An 18,746-nucleotide genomic window follows, 5' to 3' on the forward strand; every position below is an offset into this window, starting at 1 on the left:
AAAAAAAAGCTTTTTGAACTGCATGAATCCACATATTTTAAAAAATAGCTTGTTTAAAGCTATATATAAATACATATTTTATAGTAGTAGTAATAACATTGATAACATTTTGGTTTCCTCCAGGATTTTCCTATCATATTCTAGTCCTGGGGAAATATATTAATACTGAATTCCTGAGGAAAATACCATCCAATATAAGACATTTCTTAGATGGAATTCTAGGATTTGATACAATCTCTCACTTTTCCCATGGCCTGTCTTCTAATACATTTTCTGCTCATCGATAAGGGTATAAATGTATATTAAAAAATAAAAACAACTAAAAATGAATCTTGCAAAATTCCTATAAGACAGGTAGCTCATGTTTTTGTACGTTTATTAATGTACATATATGTTTGTGGTTGTGTATGAGAGGGTGTCTGTGTTTTCCTATTAGTTTATTAGTTATCTCACTGATATAGAAAATTTTGTACTACAGCAGGAACTGTCAGGTCTGACTACTTACTGCCAAGTCAAGGGACTGTAGGTGGACATTTCATTTAGAAGACCTAGACATCTAGTTCTCTTTTAATTCATATGCACAAAATACAGATATTTCATGAAGGAGTGGTATGGAGGTGGACTGAATAGAAAGTACACTCTTTAGTGCGAGACTGAAATAATATTTTAGAGATGATTATTGACTTCTTAATGGACAGGAAATGTGGGATTTTCAAAGAGTTTTTTTAATCAAGTCTAACTGAGCTTTATTGCAATTGTACGAATTTATACATTCATATCAGTACTAAGTACATGAGCTCAAAACTACATGAGCATCATGTATCCAAATACAGATCTGTCTATTTTGGCAAATGTAACTTAAATCTAATAATTTATTGTTATATAACTAAAAATAGTAACTTCTTAATATTGAATCTCCCTGCTACTTTTCCCTGGTAAATATTGGATGAAGGAGTCAGAAAAATTGCATATCATTGTGTTGAATGTGGATATTCTAGATTGGCAAAGTAGGACTCCAGATGGATTTTATTACTTAACTGAAAAACTATAATTTAAGAATTGTTTCAGTGGTATTTATTAGAATTAAGATGATTCACTTGAGCTGTCAGGATAAAAGAAAGAATAAGACTAAAAAAGCAAAAATAATAATTCTTTCAAGAAAGCCATCAAGCTGAAGCCAACTTCTTAGACGATTCAACCTACTGCATTTTTTAAAAAGTCAAAATCTTGTGCTGCTTGGGAAATTATTTTTTAAATCATTATTTCAGAGCTTAGCAATAAAACAATGGCAATTCTTTCCTAAAATATGTATACAGTGGTATTTCAGTTTTTTTATGCAAAGTGAACATTTTTTCAGAAAGATTTTTATTTCAACTCTTTCATCAGGTTTCTATTCCAAGCAATCACTTTCTGAGTATTTGACTTACAAGAAAAAATGCTGGTAGCTTAAATACAACCAAAACACAAACCCAAAATACTGTGTTTGTTTATATGCTTTGATCTTGTGCTAAAACAGTAAAGAAAACAAGTTTTTGGCTAAGAGCTCCCTCACTGTACTTAGATTTACAAGCTCTTGCCAGCAACAGACTTAACAAATGCTATTTTGTGCTGTAAACATCTAAGATTCTTTTATCATAAAACTATTTCAGCAAACTGCATTCCCCATCTCCCTGCCACTGACCTGAGGAAGCTTTCTTATCCTGTAATATAACCTAGAGGACCTAGTTCCATTACACTAAATTCTTATGTGAAGAAATCACCATAATAAGATACTTTCTGAGGAACACAATAGTGGTTGTTTTCTGAACAGTTTTATTAATGCCTAAGAGAAAGCTCTGCTCCACAAGAGTTTCAAAAAAGCATGATTTTCAGGAGCCATATATTGATATATATTCATATATATTAGTCCGTAGCAGGGTTTCTTACGCACAGTATTTTGGGTGTGTTTATACTGTATAAAGAGCTTAGGTCAAAACTCTGTGTTCAAACTATAGCTTTCTCCCCATACGTTGTGCTAATCTCTAAATTTAAGACCAATGGCTTTTGAAACCATCCCAAGAAGGCAGTCTCTGCTTCTTCTAGTCAAGCACTGAACTGAAGGGGAAAGGAGAATGCTAGAGTTGTCCTCCTCTCACTCCTGAGAGTAAAAAGTGAGGGATAGCAGACAGGCAATGCTGTTGTCACTTCTGGGATGATGCCAGGATCTTTACATGGAGGAATGAGGGAACCCTATTTGCATAACATGTACTTTCAGTGGGACGAGTCTGGCTCAATTGTTTCAAGTATGATTATGATCAGTGGTCATTCAACCTACTTGCATACTTCTTTTGGAAGTTATCTTTCAGTACCTGCATGGCATAAGTAAACTTGTAACGGCATATATTCTCTATTTAGCAATGATAGAGGAAGAAATACAATGTGTACAGAATCAGCACTGAATACCAAAGGGAAAGACAGATTAGAATTCTGAGGAAATAATTTTGAACTGGTACTTTTCAATAACTGTGTTCTGGTACTTGAATATATGTGTATTGGAATGAAACCAAACAGGTATTCTTGAAATCATCTAAGAAACAGCACATTTGATGGACCAATATGCTTGCAAATATATTTTCATCTGTATACACTCACAAAGGGCAGGATTAATGTGTTCTGTAAATGATTTGTTAATGTTCTAAAGCACTGTGTATATAGCAGAGAGCTATCAACACTCAGTTATTTCATACTGCTAATGGCCAGTTTGCCATTATATCAAAAGCATTCGCTATCACTCTATTTTATATTAAGGTATAGGTAAGTGATAAAGGAATAGAGTCCTGCTTCTTTTCTTTAGTTGTTCAATCTTTTAATTTTCTTTATACAGTGTGATTTTTTATGCTTTTGGAAAACTAAAAATTTAAGAATTTTTCTTATTTACTCTTAACAAAAAAATAGCACTCTTGAGGATGCTAAATCTGTTCATGTAAACTGTACACATCTACAATATTATTTTTATTCCCAGATGAAGAATGAAAATTCTGATAGACAAGGAAAACATGGTTGATTCATTCATTCATTTTCCCCAATCTATAATGCAACAAGGACAACATCAAGACCAGATACTTGGTTTCCACACAAGAAAAAGACCTCAGCTATTGTAAGAGTGATTAATCCTTTCAGAAAGAAGTATTTTATCAGTATTTCCACAAATATATGCATTTTTCAGAAAAGTAAAGTCTGCAATTTCCTGACAAGAGGCCACAAGAAGCAACTTGAAATGCGTGCTTAGAATAAAGCCCAAGGTCAAGTCTCACAAACTTTGATGAGAATTAAGAGCATGTTTAACTGCTATCTATAACATCATGATTATCTAAGTCCCATTCTTAATTTGCACAAGGAGGTACGGCCTTTTTTTTCATTAATGCAAGAAAAGGCCATTACTTGACAAAAACCAGTTCAACTTCAGAATGTCAGTTTTTCACAATTGTAATCACTATTTTCTCAGTAAAGACATTTTTGCTGTTTCTGATTTTCTCTCTTACCAGGAAAGTGAGATGTAAAAGTAAAAAGGTGAGATTTAGTAATACAAAACCTGACTTTGTTCATCAGTGAGTATTTTAAGACACCGGTCTCCAACATCTGTATTATAGCAAACATTCAGAGCATGCCACTCTTTCTGTTAGACCCAACCTCATTGACTTTTTCTGTGGTTGTCATCCTTTTTGTATAGAAAATCTGATTTGACATACCATGTAGGTTTGACATTTTACTTAGTGTTCACTAACACAGAGCAAAAAGCTCTGTATTTCCATGGTAGATTCGATATTTCCTTTAGACAGTTTACATAATCTTAAGATCTGTTTTGATGTATCATTATTTCCTATGACTGTAATATTCAAAGTCTATTTCCATCAGCAAGGCCGTATCTCCTTCCCAGTGTAAATGTGAGGAAAAACTTCCTGCCGTTTGTGTAAGAACACATTTGGGCACAAATATGTTTTTGTGCAGGTTGGGTGGAGCGGGAATGCCTACATCAGGAACGGATCCAGAGTACTGAGGTCTGTGCAGCCTATGCTGTGAAATCTTACAGGCAGCCTTGCCGAGAGAATGTTATGTCCATTCTGTATAATCATTACTAATGTTTTTTGATATGTTCCTCCAAAACATTAATGGAAGTAGTAGGCCATAAAGAATGTTTTTTCCTGCAGAAAGGAAGCACTCCATTCTCTCCTTTTAAGAAAGAAGAAAAACTAGAAAAAAACTGTGCTAAAGTGTTATGTTTATTATGCAAGAGTAAGGATACACGACAGTATAAATAGTTATCAGTACAGGATTCAACATCTGTTTTTCATGTCTATGTTTGAGTTGTAAGGTTGGCTTATTTTCTGTACATGTTTTTGCCTTTATATAATGCTGAAGAAAAAGTCTCATAGTATGACCATGTTTTCTGTTCAGGGTAAGCTCTTTTGATATCTATAAACAAACTTTCAGCATTTTGAAGGATCACATTCCATGCAGTGGATGCAAATACACATTGGAAAAGATATCTGATAACAGTCCATGTGTGCTAGCAGGCAAGGAGTACACATTTTGACTCTGGACTTTTCATATTGTGTATGATATTCTCATGAGCAAACTAGGGATATATGATCTAGTTCTAGAAATTTATTTTCAGTTATTTTCAGTGGTTTGCTTTAAAAATACAGGTGGGTACTGAGTAGGATTCATCAGGTGTTTATTCAGGACTTTTTATTACTAAACATATTAATTAATGATCTGGATGATAGTATGAATAATATCCTTACTATATTCAGTAAGGATGCCAAGCCAGAGGCAGGACGGAGTTGGGCATGGTAGGGAATAGGGTTAGATGTTAAAAAAATAGAATTGGATCTGAAAAAATATGATGAATTTCAGAACGTTCAGAAAGAATGGCCAGAAGTCTTGAAAAATGTTTTCAAAGGAAAAGTGAGCAAATGGGGCAAATGCAGTTTAGTCTGAGAGGAATTATGCCAAGTTTACAAATATGTGCTGGTGGAATGAGGAAGGGAATAGCTGGTATTTCTGTTTTGTAGAATGATAGAGATTTATCACATCTTCTTAGATTAATTACGTTTGGATAACTTGGAAAAAATTTCCTGTTGTAGGAATCCCAGACTGGAACAGTTTGCTGAGGTCAGGTATGTATATGAGGTCCCTTCAATGTTGCTTTCTATGATTGATAGATAAGTGCTATGTATAAGTAAGTTAAATAATGGGCTGAAATTAAACAAACAGAGAATTGTTCAGGTAAGCTTTTAAACACAAAAATAAAAAGGCGGTCTCCTACATATCTTTTTATCTGTAAGAACTGATAGCAATTCATTCATTTGATAGGTTAAAGGGCAATGAAAACATTTGATGCCACAAAAATAAAGGCATGCATTTTTCATTATTTAGATGAGAAAAAAAAATGAGGAAAACACACATATTAAAGGTAATGAGAAATGAGGCATATGAATTAAAAAGCAAATGGAGAAAAAGTAATGGGAAATTCAGAGTATTGCTTACAAGATGAAAAGAAAAAGAAAGGAAAAATACTGATTTCCAAAGATCTTATGTAAAGTTGATAGCCTCTTTTAATCTCTGTCTCTCAAGTTCAGTTTTCTCACATGAAAGTACACTGCTAAGTAGTGACTTTCAGGAAAATATTCCTAAGAAAAACCTGAACCTTATTACTTTTCATATTATTTGGTCTTCTGTTACTTACAACACACTCAGAACTGTAGCTGCATTGAAAATCTCTTCAAATTGCTGGGACTGCAAGAGACCTGTAAGGTTCTTATTCCTCTTTCCTGTTTGTTTGTCTGCTTGTCTTTTATTGTGTGTTTGTTTTGTAAACATTAAAGAGTAGCATCACTCTCTTATAGTGTCCTCTTTTGCACCTATAAATGACACGCACCATATAATAACAAAAAAATGAGGTCTGAATCATCCCTTCTCCACTGAAATGTAGATTGTGTGATGATCTCAGCTGCAGACTAGATTCTAGCTTTTACCTATGTTAACAGGTTTCTGTTTCAATGTTTCTCTATGGGTTTAAATTTTCAAGAATCCTAATGCCCCAAAATATAAACTTCGTAATATATTTTAAACAATGACTCATCAAGGGAAAATGAAGTGATGTAGTTTTATATCATCCATATACACCACTTAGTAAATCAAGTGTATACTGAAAGAAACATTTCCCCTACTGTGAAGGCTTATTCTCCCATCTTTGTCTTTAACTGGCTACCACAGTTTATTTTCTCAGATGAAATGAGGCTTCAGGAGCTGCTTTGAGGTGATACAGTGACAGGAAGCAAAGAAATTGTAGGAATTGAGTATTTGACTCTTTTCAGTACTATAAAGCTCTCCAAACTGGGACTGAGAACACAAAATATCTCTAAAAACCTGTCATAGAAAAATGTAATTTATTGTCAGGCTAAAACCTGAGGCCTGGGTACGTTGTTGGGACGTACTCATAGAATCTGGCGACAGGCAGGAAGGGATGGCATGAAGTCTCTCATCCAGCCTCCTACTCAAAAGCAGTGTTAACACTGACTGAATTTAAACCAGACTTTGCCTGGCCACGTCTAGAAAAGCTTCAAGGATAAAGATTTCACAACATCTCTGGGCAATTCATTCCAATCCTTAATTACGCTCATAGCGAATTATTTTTTATCCCTCTTTGATTAATGACCCTTTTCTCTGGCACTGCCCAGGGGTATATTTTGGCGTTTTTTTATTTGTGCCTGCTTTGTATGCTAGGTACTTTGTGCACCTTCTCACAGTAAAAAAAAAAATAATCTGTAAACTTCCTTTATTTTCAAAGGAAGCTAGTTTAGTTCCCCAGTTCTCTTACAGTAAAGGCTTTATTATCAGAGGGGTTGTTACAACTAATGAGTTCATGTTTCAACACAATCCCATTAGAACCTCAGTAAATTAAACTGCATTTTAAAGCAAAAAGAACTGAAAAAATAATGTCAGTTCAAATAAATTTAAACATACAAAACACTATAATGCCTAGTCAGGTTAGGATACTGATTATTATTAGTGGTAATTATTAAACAAATGTGCTATTATTAAAATTGATCATGTGATAATCATGATTAGGTGGCATTGCCTAGTTTGAACTCTGAAGGCGTTGAGAAGTGTGTGCTATTATTCCAGGGACTTGGACTAAAATGAATATTAATGTATATATTAATAAAGAATAAAGCAAAACAAGAAAAATGGAATTAAACCAAGTACTATGAGAAAGCTTCATTTTGAATATCCCTGTATCTGCTGTCACTGCCAGATACAGAGAACCAGGTAGAAATTAGAATGGGAGAATCTGAAAGAAAATGAAGTGTACTGTCCTCTGACACAGTAGTGAATCTACTAGTGAATTGATACTGCAAGAAACCATTAGAAGGAGGCTTTCAAGTACTTTTTAATTACTGGTTAAATGTTACACACTCCTCTTTCTTTAGAATGTGTTTCAGAAGCTATAAACCAAGATTTATTTTCCTGAAACTTTTGATCTTTTTCATTCAGGAAATAATGATTTAATTTTTCATACTTTTCTCAAAGAGCAAGCCAAGAAACTAATGGACTGTACACTTTCATCTTTGTCAGATGATGTCAACAACAGTGATGTCAGAGTGATTCCAGGAATAAAGGCTAACCTGCTGCTTTTATATCTGGATGTTTAGCAGTAGGCACCTGCACCATTATTTAAACTAGAATTCAAAAGGAAATGAAATGTTTTTTTTTTTTTCAGAAATGCTTCTTAACTAAGTTTTGTATAATTTCAGAGCAAGACTGAGGAATAACAGAAGCAACTTTTTATGCCTCTGAGGTAGCATGTTTGCATAACCACCAGCAAAACCTTTAATTGTTTATGTATTATTCATCAAGGTCTAAATCAAATTCTAGGAAAAACACAGAGAGGTGTGGCAAAACTCACAAGTTTAGATTCAAAACTGAAATTTCACAGACTTCAGTGGAGATATGGGAAATCAAAAATTCAGAAATTTTAACTTGTTTTAAAGCTGATTATCCTACTGGCCCTGAAATAGTTTTTTACATGTGAAATTTCTTTCTTTCCACTCTTGAAATAGATATGTTCACCCTACTGCCCAAGAGTTTGGCTCTGAAGTACCCAGGCAGGGAAACATGCAGCTACCCCAGCGCTTCTTGGACAATTTCTCCCTGAAGGGTGAGAAAGAGCACAGTTGTGCCCTTATGCTGCCAGCTCCCACTCTTCTCCACCAAGGCTTCACCAGAGAAGAGAACAAAAAGTGGCATTTCTTGCAGGCAGAGTGCATTGTTGAGATATGAAGGGATTTAAACCACAGGTTACAGTGCATTAATAGGCGCAGTCTTTGTTTTTATGAGTATAATTTTCTATCTGAATGTAAGACCATTCTTACTTTCAGTTAAACAAACATTGTTCTTTGAGACTGCTCCACTCAGTTGCATTTCCTAGGTGTTCATTCCAGGCCGCTGCTGCACAGGGGTAATGGAATATGTGGGCAGTTTTTCCAGGGAGGAAAAATACTACTTAACAGATGGGGAGACTATTTCTCGAAATAATCTTTCCTAATGGACATTGCATTCACAATCCTGCAGAGAGAAACAGGAGAAAAAAAATCTCTTTGCAGCATCTGTGAAAGGAAATCCTGGGAAAACAAATAAATTAGGCTTTTTTAATCAGTCAAATGACTGCACATGGACCCAGAGTTATTTATACATAACAACATGTTTGCTTAGTTACTTCCTTCCATTTTGTTCATGGATGGTTTAACTGAATTTTCAGATGTGTTCTGTCAGAACACGTTCCCAACCCTGGTTCTTTTACACCGCTTCGAAGTACAGACAGAAATTTGCTTAAGCAGCTGGGAAATTCTTGGCATCAGGATCCCAAAGGTAATACCAGCCAAGCTTAGGCCAGGTTTTTTGCCACTTATTCTTGTCCTTCTCACCAACATAGAAAGCAAAATGTTGAAATAGAAAGTTCTCCCTTTTTTTGCTTGAAATGCCGTCCCTATATGCAAATATTTCTCGTCACTTCTGTTCTCCTTTTGGCAGTGAATAAACCATTAATCTGTTAAACTTCACAGAGTTCTAGTTCCATCCCCATTCATTTTTAAGTGTAATTAAATCATATTTTCTTTATTCTGTTTGTTGATCTGGGCAGTGTTTCGTATATTCCTTTGTAGTGTATAGAGGCTAATTATAATACTTGTTCTGTGTCGTAACATTCACTACAGCTGCTCTCTAACATTTTGGTTCTGTATTTATAAGTAGACAGTTTTCTTTTTTTTTCACAGCTCTCTTTTTCAGAAGTCTTGCTATTTCCGGAATTTGCATATTCATTGTTTGATTGGGTCTATTAAATTGTATGGAAATAAACATGGATTTTCCCTGTAGCAAAATGTCACAGAATGAGCTCCAGTACTGCTAAAATGAGTTAACTAGGGGAATGAAACAGCAAAAAAAAAAAAAAAAAGTGTGCTGAAAATAAGAGTAAGAACAGATGGCCTAAGTTAACATTTTTAGATATTATATTACATAAAGTGGTAGGAGGGAAACTGAAAAGATAAATAACAACCTTTTTAATAGTAGAAATGTTCTGTTGATACTCTCTTATCCAAGCTCATCTACAATAATGAAGTAAATAGATAGCTTTAATAAATGATAGTTATTCTCTCTACCTTGTATGGATATGAAGACTGAAAATCACACTGCTAAATAGTACCAATTTCAACATGAAACTGGTTAATTAGTTAAATTGGAATTGCAAGGATACCTACAATAATTATGAGTATCTGTTCTTTGTGGTTTTTTAAGAGTTTTGCATTTATTTGAAAGAAAATATTTATTATTTTACATGATCAGATCTGCACGACGCATTTGCAAATTAAATTCACGGTAATATCCATCAGAGACACTCTGGCACAATGTCTCTCCAAAGGAAAAAGGAGTGTCTGTAGCTTCTGGCTTGAAGCTGTCTACACACTTCATGCTTGATTTCTCCAATATCTAACTCTTTTTTTAGGACCGCAGTTACTACCCAAAATTTTGTAGCATTGCCAAGAAACTTCCAGTTGAATTCAGGCAGCACTTCTTATTTTATCATGTGAAAAGAAAAACAGAGTAGACTCACTTGCATATTCTGTGCAGTGACAGGTTAGTCAACATGGTGGCTGGGGCTAGACAAAAGCTTTTTTTTGGTGTCATTATGTAAAATGGATAGATCCTCAGTTAAATTGTCACTGGCATCATATTGAAACAGTTATATATATAAGATTAAAGAATGTAGGTCATGTTTAAAATGTAAAGAGTAGTACCAGAGATGCAATGATTCTGAAAATGGTCTGGGGTAGTGGATAATCATCATATCATGCCTGAGAAAGTTGCAATCCAAAACACTGAAGTATTTTGAAGTACCTAGCTTTTAGGCAGTTGCTTAGGATATGCTCTTTGGAGGTATGCAATGTAGTATTTAGGCAGCAAAGGGCCTTGAACCTGTAAAAGAAATGAATGTTTTAAAGCTGTTTTTTTAATGAAAAATGCAGGCCTTCCTGGTTTAAAGGAGAAATCAACCACATCTGAAATTTGTCAAAACACTCTTCATTACATGTGCTCCAAAAACCTTCACCAGCCTGATTAGCTAGGATGAGGCTGGAAGCAGAACATGAAGTATACCACTTCTGATGATGATGTTTGGGAAGACTACGTACAGAACTGATCAGCATGGTCAAAACTGGTACTCGGGGTAAAAGCAGAATCAGGAGCATCAGGAATCTCTTGCTGACAGCATCTGGGCCCCATCAAGGTCACGCAGAAGCTGAATGACTGGTGTCAAGAGTCACACATCAAAACGTACATGCCTGCACCTAAAATGAAAGTTCCCTTCAGGTCCTTGAATCCTTTTCTAAGTCTGGACAAATACCGTGAAGATATAATTAAGAACAGAGGATGAAGAAAGGGTAAAATGAAAAAAAATTTGTAAAACATACATTTACCTACTGAAGATCAAGAATTTTAGTGAATCCATTAAGGCCCAAAACACAATATGAGTTACATCTTTAGATGGTAAAATTTAGTATTGAAATCAGATGTTCTTCACTAATTTATTAACTAAGAACCTTTTTTTACTTATTCATTTAAGACGTGCTATCTCTCTATTCCTGTCTAAAGCAATTTTTAATACAAGTATTAAACACATTTCACTGAGCCATTTAGTTTGGCTACAATGCATCTTTCCAATTAGATAAGACCTGAGCAGCTGTCCAGAATATAGCCATAAACCTCTTTATGACTGTGCCTATGTCATACGGAAAATCAGATAGTTTCATTAAATTCACAGCTTTGAACAAAGTAATGCTCCCCTACATTATAAATAGCCATTTTCCTTTATCGTTTGATTTCTTTGCCATTCAAAGAATGTGTTATTTACAATATGCTAGTCAAAATGTCATAGGAATCAAAGTTGTTCTCTGAGCAACTATGGTGGGTCATGTTCATCTGTGCAATGAGAATGAATGCATAAATTATTTGTTTATGTAATTTTATATTTTGTTTTTGTAATTATGTTTAATATCATGTTCTTATTGTATATCTTCAAAGAAGTATTTTCAAATATATAATTGGTAATTAAATTACATAATTTCTTAAGATAACATGATTTTAAAGAGTGTTGAGAAGGAGGCTGATCATTAACAGATTTAGCTGCCTGAAGAAACTGTCTCTCTACTTTTAGAAGCTTTTTTATACCAGGAAAAAAATAAAAAGTTGTTTCCTCTGGATTTGCTTCCATTTATGCCAGCAATATTTGTTGAAAAGCATAGGCAAACATTAATGAGAGCATGATTCAGACAAAACGTAGACAAAGGGGTTTATCTGGATGAAGTATAGTTCATTGGTTCATTTAATAGATACATTAAGGACTAAAATAAAGTACATTATAAAATAGAGCTGTGCTATACACAGATCAGAAAACCAGACTGCAGTCAGATCCTCACTTCAGCTGAACCTCTAGTGTTCATAAACTTTAACATAGTAATGGCAGGATTTTTCAGATTTTCAAGCAGTTTTTAGACGGCTTTGACAGTCTCCATCATCTTTCTTGTAGACGTTTCGTTGGCCTACTTGCCTACTCGCTGACAGAGTACTGCTGGTAAATTGAATTTAAGAGCTATACTTTCACATGCCTTGAACGACTTTTCTAGCCTTACTGGATTATATTTCTGCAATAAATTCTAAATTTCTTCCTAAATCTTGCTGTGAATATTCTGTTGTTTAAACACTAGGCAAGAACCTGTGAAAAATAGCCACCCTGATAAAATCAAGCACACCATTAATTTTGGGGAGATTTATGTTGCATCAGAGGCATAATAGGAAGAAAGACCTCAGGAAATGAACCTTTAAAAGTACACAACACTCTGCCTAAAATCAACCAAAGGTTTTTTTTCTCTCTGCAGCTTTTTGGAAAGTTTTCTTTCTATACTTACTCTCACTTTCTTGGACAATACTGTACTCTTTAACATTAAAATATCTCTTCTTTATCAGTGATGTCTCAGAGTAAAGTAAAGGAAGAGATGTTGTTTTTCCATGTGATTATTAACTTGTCTTAGCTTAGCTGAAAAATGTTTGTATCAATTCCAGAACTATGCAAACCAAATGAGAGATCAAATTTCACCAAATTCCAGATGAACCTATCAATAAATCTTTCCATAATGAATTAGTATAGGACTTAAATGTATTTGCACGTCTGACCTGATTTATTAGTCTTTGTGCCATGTTTATTTTATTTTATTCTTGATATAGTTTAATGACACTAGAAGGAGAAATATATCATAATTAAGACAAATATATATATTCAACTATTCTTTTATGTACAGATGCTCACCTCCTAGAAGGCCACAATAATGTAAATGACTCATTTCCAGGGAGGACAATTTTATTTTGTTGCAAAATTGTTCTTATTTAGGCTAGTGGTGGAGAGGAAAAACTGAAGTCAAGAGTCAACTGATAATTTTCCCATAGCAATTGAACCAACTGTAAATAACATTATCTGTTAAATATAACTGGGTTTGACAGAAGTGTTCCCATAAACTTCTTTCAGGCTCTGCTGAACCAGCAACGTATGTTAATTCTGTCAGAGGGAGAGAAATCTTGTGGAAATACAATAAACAAGCCTCAAGGCAAGGTGAAGAGTATACCATTATATTACTGAACCTAGAAGTGGGTCTGAGTGGAAAAAGGCCTTTAAATGGTCAGTTATCATCCATACAGTAACTGTCTAAATTGTGTAGTTGTATTTTGCTTTTTGAGAAGAGTGCTTCATTGTAATAGGCCATTCATATCATGATACAAAAATAATATCCAATGACCTTTTATAAACTGTCTTACAATTTAGGAACCATACACTCTGTTCTTTAATTTTAATAAAGTTTATTCCCTTTGATTGAGCAGACATTACAACAAAACTGGTGAAATAAAAAGCATGCCATGAAGGTTTTCTGTACTGCGTATTTTCTGTTCCTATGTTTCTGGAAACTTCTCAAACTTTTTGCTGTGTGCATATACATCAAGTAGCTGCAAGAGTCAGGAATATCTCTGGTGCCAAATCAACTAGTTTTTTCTTTTCCTGTAGGCTTGCACTGACTCAAGGTAAATCATACAGCTGTAAACATATTTATCATGGGTTAAAGGGTTTGTAAACACAATGACAGTAAATACGCATAGCTCTGTATGTATTAGTTGATGATTAGGCTATCTATTATGAGCAAGAAAAGTGAGAGTGTAATGTAGTGAGTCTGCATATTCTTGGATATTGATAGCATAACACTGGTAACATTTTACTTCTCCAGTTGCTTTTGAATTCCTATCTGCCTTTAAGCTTTATTTTCACTCCCATCTTTTTTATTTTCCCTTGGTATTAATTCAGTTTCATTAGAAATAAGTTCTTTTCCACTATTTTGAAAATAAGGTTCAATAATGAGAACAAGGGAGACATGGATTAACTACAAGGATTTTTCTTTTTGGGCTAGTATAACAGAGCTTAGCAATAAGTTGATTTTTTCCCATGATTACTTACCATTCTCACATGAGCTCCATTAGAAATTATGATGCAAATGGCTGATATTCTGCAGGAGGGTAAGAATAGAAAGTTTGAAAACATTTCAAAGTACCCTAGATGAATCACAATTAAAATTTTTAGTAATATAAATAGATTTGTAGTTTATGTGCATTGAGAATAAAAATTGGGTACAGCAATTTTCATGACAAGTCATATGTTTCAAGAAAAAAGCCAAACTATTGGTAGGAATTATAGGCATCAGAATACTTTACGAGCCAACTTTAAATCAATACTAATATGAAACATTCATAAACAATACAAAGGAACATGTGAGTCGATATAAAACATTCATCTATTAAATCATTTACGGTATTTTTTTTTTTGTTCATCTATCCTACTTTCAAATTATGCTTATACTCTTAAACTTGTTAACTTTTTTCAGCAATGAATGGAGAGCTCCTTTGTATACAGGTTTTATTACTAATACTGTATAAATGAGTAATGGTTTCAGTTAAGCTATTAACAGAAAAGAAAACTTGAATTAGTACAAATAAAATCTTCATATAACCCGAATATTTCCTTTTTTTTAAAATTATCAAACATTTGAAGCAAAGGCAACGAAGAGTTAGATTCACAAATTGCCAAAAGCACAGGCAAGACCCTTCCTCTCCCTTCAGGGAAAAAGGGAAAAAAAAAGAAGAAAAAGGATCTTTAAAACTGTGATTTATCCGACATTGTGTAACACCTAGGTTCAATTCCTTCTACTGCATAAGGGGATCTCAACCTACAGCACCTACAAAAGCCTTCTAACCAGTGCGTTGTGGGGTAACATGGAGTAAGGTGCTCACTCACCATTTCCCCTGGGTGTTGCTATTGATTGTTGTGTATTCTTTTAAACAATTACTAAACTGAGGAAGAAGATCTGTAGTGTTGCCATCAGTCTCTTTGTTTCTAATCCCCAGCCTGAATCAGATAAAAACTAGAAAAATTAATAGAACTTGAATCACCTACATTTTGTGAAAGTATCTGGTAAACACCAGTTTATTACATTAATCAACAGGAACAAAGATGTTCTACTTCTAGGCTTGATCCAGGACTAACAGATGAAGAAGATAATATACAAGTAGGTAGATAACTTAAGTGCTACCTCTTCTGCCACAGACTTTGTATATCTCATTTCCCTGTCTGTAAAACACAGTTAAAAAGCATGTTTTTCTTTATTTTCTCAAAATATATTGTAAGATCTCAGAAGAAATAACCGGTTCTTGATGTAGACATGAACTACATGTGCCAGTTCTGTTCTCAGCTGTGAGCGCTATTGTAATACAGATAAATTAACTAGGAAGAATTTAAATCAGATTAGGCTTCTAAGTGCTAGAGAAATCTTAGTCAACCATCTGCATTTTGCTCTTGTGCATAAGATCACAGTGGCTCTCTCTTTAGCTCAAAATCAAGCTGGATCTTTTTAATAAAACTATGACATCATGACAGGAGTTACTGTATGCAGATTTTCCACTTATAATCAAATCATCATTTCCTCTATAGTTTGGTAACATTATTAAGTGACACTTACAAGTAATCTTGATGATTAAATGAGCTGTTCTTCACAACCAGCACGTAATTTTCTGTTTTCCATGAAGAATACAAATCAAGACATGATGACAGAAGTTCTGTACTTGGCGCATCTATGCCAGGTGTAAGAAAATTGGTCTGGAGTTTTACTTCCTTCTTTACCTGCTTCTTAAATGTTTCCATCACTTGTAGTATATCTTTCTTCATGTTTTTATTTGATATTGAGGAATTATTTTGCTCCCAGAGACAATTCTGACAATAACTGTGAATAATTATTTTTGCTAGTAAAATGGAAAGAAAAGGAAGGTGAATATTCTGATTCAATTGGTCTTATTGGTTTCTTTTGGAGTTGTCAACCATCATTGTAACATCAGGTGTTATCTCAATTTTTAAAATTTATTCTACAAGACTCATGTGAGCAAATGGAAGCATTATTATTTTCAGTCAGGCCTCCCACTGAAACGTTATTTACACTATATCTAAATGTCATTCAATATAAGGAAAGTCTACGTTGCTACCCTTCTTGTTCAATATGATTGAAGATATTAAGAAAACATAAGAGGCATTTGATATTATGACATCTTTAATAAATCTTTACATTACTAATTTTCATTAATCGCAAAATATATGGTCTCTTAACCTTCTTAGTTATAGGTATGTGTAAGAAATGTCAGCAACTCAATTTATGAAGGACTTTTCAAGCACGGATTTATTTGTTTTCCTTTGATGCACAAGTGTTGAATTTTACTTTCTGCAAATAAAGGACTTTAGCTGCTACAGTGATAGATTCTATTTATTAATTTATTAAGGTGAGACTTAATCACAGATGGAAGGAAACCAGAGATGTATTTTGTTAGCAGGGAAGCATATTCACAGATTCATCTGTATACTTTATCTGTATATTTTATGGTCTTTGAGCACCATGTTCCTGTTTTGCAGATGTTTATTTTGTTCTTTGCTGGAAAGGCTAGAATTTCTGGTTTCATACAAGGAAGTTATTTCAAATTCTCAAGTCAATTTGAGAACTGATTGCTATCATGTAAGGGTAACCTACCTACAAAAATGCTAGGAAGCTGTTTGTATTAGATTTTCAGAACTCTAAATCCTAAGTGTTCGTGCCTGTGGCAATAACATTTGCAACATTCATAAACTTAGGTTTGTTTCTGTCATTCGGTGTTTATATTAAAATAATAGTCAGGCTTACGTGAGGTACTTCCTACTGAAAAAAACCACAATGGAACTTGTGGAGTAACATTCTGGCCTTGTTTGCACTGCCAAGAGTTTGACTTCGATGTCATTGATTGCTCCTTTTCTAGATATCTAACATACCAGTCACATGTTACAAGAACATTTACAAAGACAATTATGATCATGACAGCAGTACTAACTCCCAGTATCTGCAGGTGGTGGCCAAAGAGTTGACAACATATCAGATTGTGCATCCTTCAGGGAAGATGAATTAAATGCTTCACTGAGGGGGCAGTAGTCAAACTGTCAAGCAGGCAGACAGAGGACTAGCAGTCTATCAGTGGAGCCCTCCTCGTGCAGAAGTACTGTAGGGAGGAATTCCAGCTTTACTAGGTCAAAGGCTTGCACACAAGAAAGCAATTCAGCCAGCCTGATTAAGGATTGAAAGAAAAAAAGTATATAATGCTATAAATATATAAAATTTGATGAATTTAAGAAAACAAGTGATGTATTCTACTTATCCATGAGATTTTTCTTTTACATCACATAATCCTAAATTATCTGTAGTCTGCACACCTTTACTCCCTTTTATACATTTCCGTTACAATATGTTTATTTTTCTGTTGCTTACTCAACTTTTATTGCTTTTTTCCTTAAAGACAATTTTATTTTTAATAATATATTTCAACACAAGCTTTTGGAAAACTCCAAAAATGATGGAAGGAATTTCCAAAATGACAAGTGCTGTCATACTTATCAAAGAAAATTTCTATCAATTCTAAGTGCTTTATTAAGTCTACATCTTCAGAACTGACTAGTCAATATCTAACTTCATCAGTTCTTTTAAAAATTAGAGAAACATATACATATTAAAAATTTTGTTCTGTTGGCTGGGAACATAGTATTATTGTTCAAATGTCTACAGCAGTATGTTACTTGATTGTTCTTTTTGTAGCTCAAATTCAATTTTAGATTATGTTTAAAATTATCTGCTGTATTCTTGGTATCAACTGCCAAGCACATGATATTCTGGAAAGCTGAAACTGCTAAACCTCTTATGCAGATATTTTTTTTTGTAAATGTTATCCCTAATTTTAACTGTTAACATTGCCATCTTGCAATTATATAGGGGCATATACAGCATGACCTGCAAATACTGTACCAGCAAAGGGTTTTCCCTCCTACAGGCTTCTATTTCAAATGCTTCATGAAATCAGAAGGTATGTAAAAGTTATTCTGAGCTACTAACCCACCTACAACATGTCACAGTGGATTGCTAAAAGTACTATTAAAAAAATGAACTTAAGAAGGTGAAGAGGATAGGAGTCATTATTACATTTGTTGTAACGGAATTTGTAAGCTGTTCAGCATTATGAGTCGGTTAAAAGCAAAAGAGAGAAAGAATGTAGTATTTCAATCCACAGCTTCACCAAAGTAGTTTCATGAGTTACTGTGTTGCCAAGTGCCAGATGGTCAGTGACTTATCTGAGGGCTTAGATAATTTATCAAAAATCACATTCATTCATTTCTATCAAATTTCTATTTATGAACAATTTGAGGCCTTTCTGTCTTACTATCTTTCTTCCTATGCAGTGAGCGAGTAAATGAAGAGATTTGACACGTCCTTGTTGCTTTGGCCTGTGCTTTGGCAGGAATTCATGGGGTTGGTTTGAGCTTCTGGTAGAGGGCAAGACAGGATACGTTGAACACACAATGACTTTCCAGTTCTGAGTCATTAGGAGACCTCTAGCTGAGAGTAAGGAAAAGAGTTGAGCTGGGCCTGGCTGGTACAAAATTCAATAGCATATCATTCAGCAGACATTGACAAGACCAGAAGTTTGCAGTTCAACAGGGAAAACACGCTTCTGTGTAAGGACAATTACAGTATCCCAAACAGTGGTCCAGGTGACCA

The sequence above is a fragment of the Calonectris borealis genome, chromosome 15 (genome assembly GCF_964195595.1).
Source record: "Calonectris borealis chromosome 15, bCalBor7.hap1.2, whole genome shotgun sequence".
NCBI classification, from domain to species: Eukaryota; Metazoa; Chordata; class Aves; order Procellariiformes; family Procellariidae; genus Calonectris; species Calonectris borealis.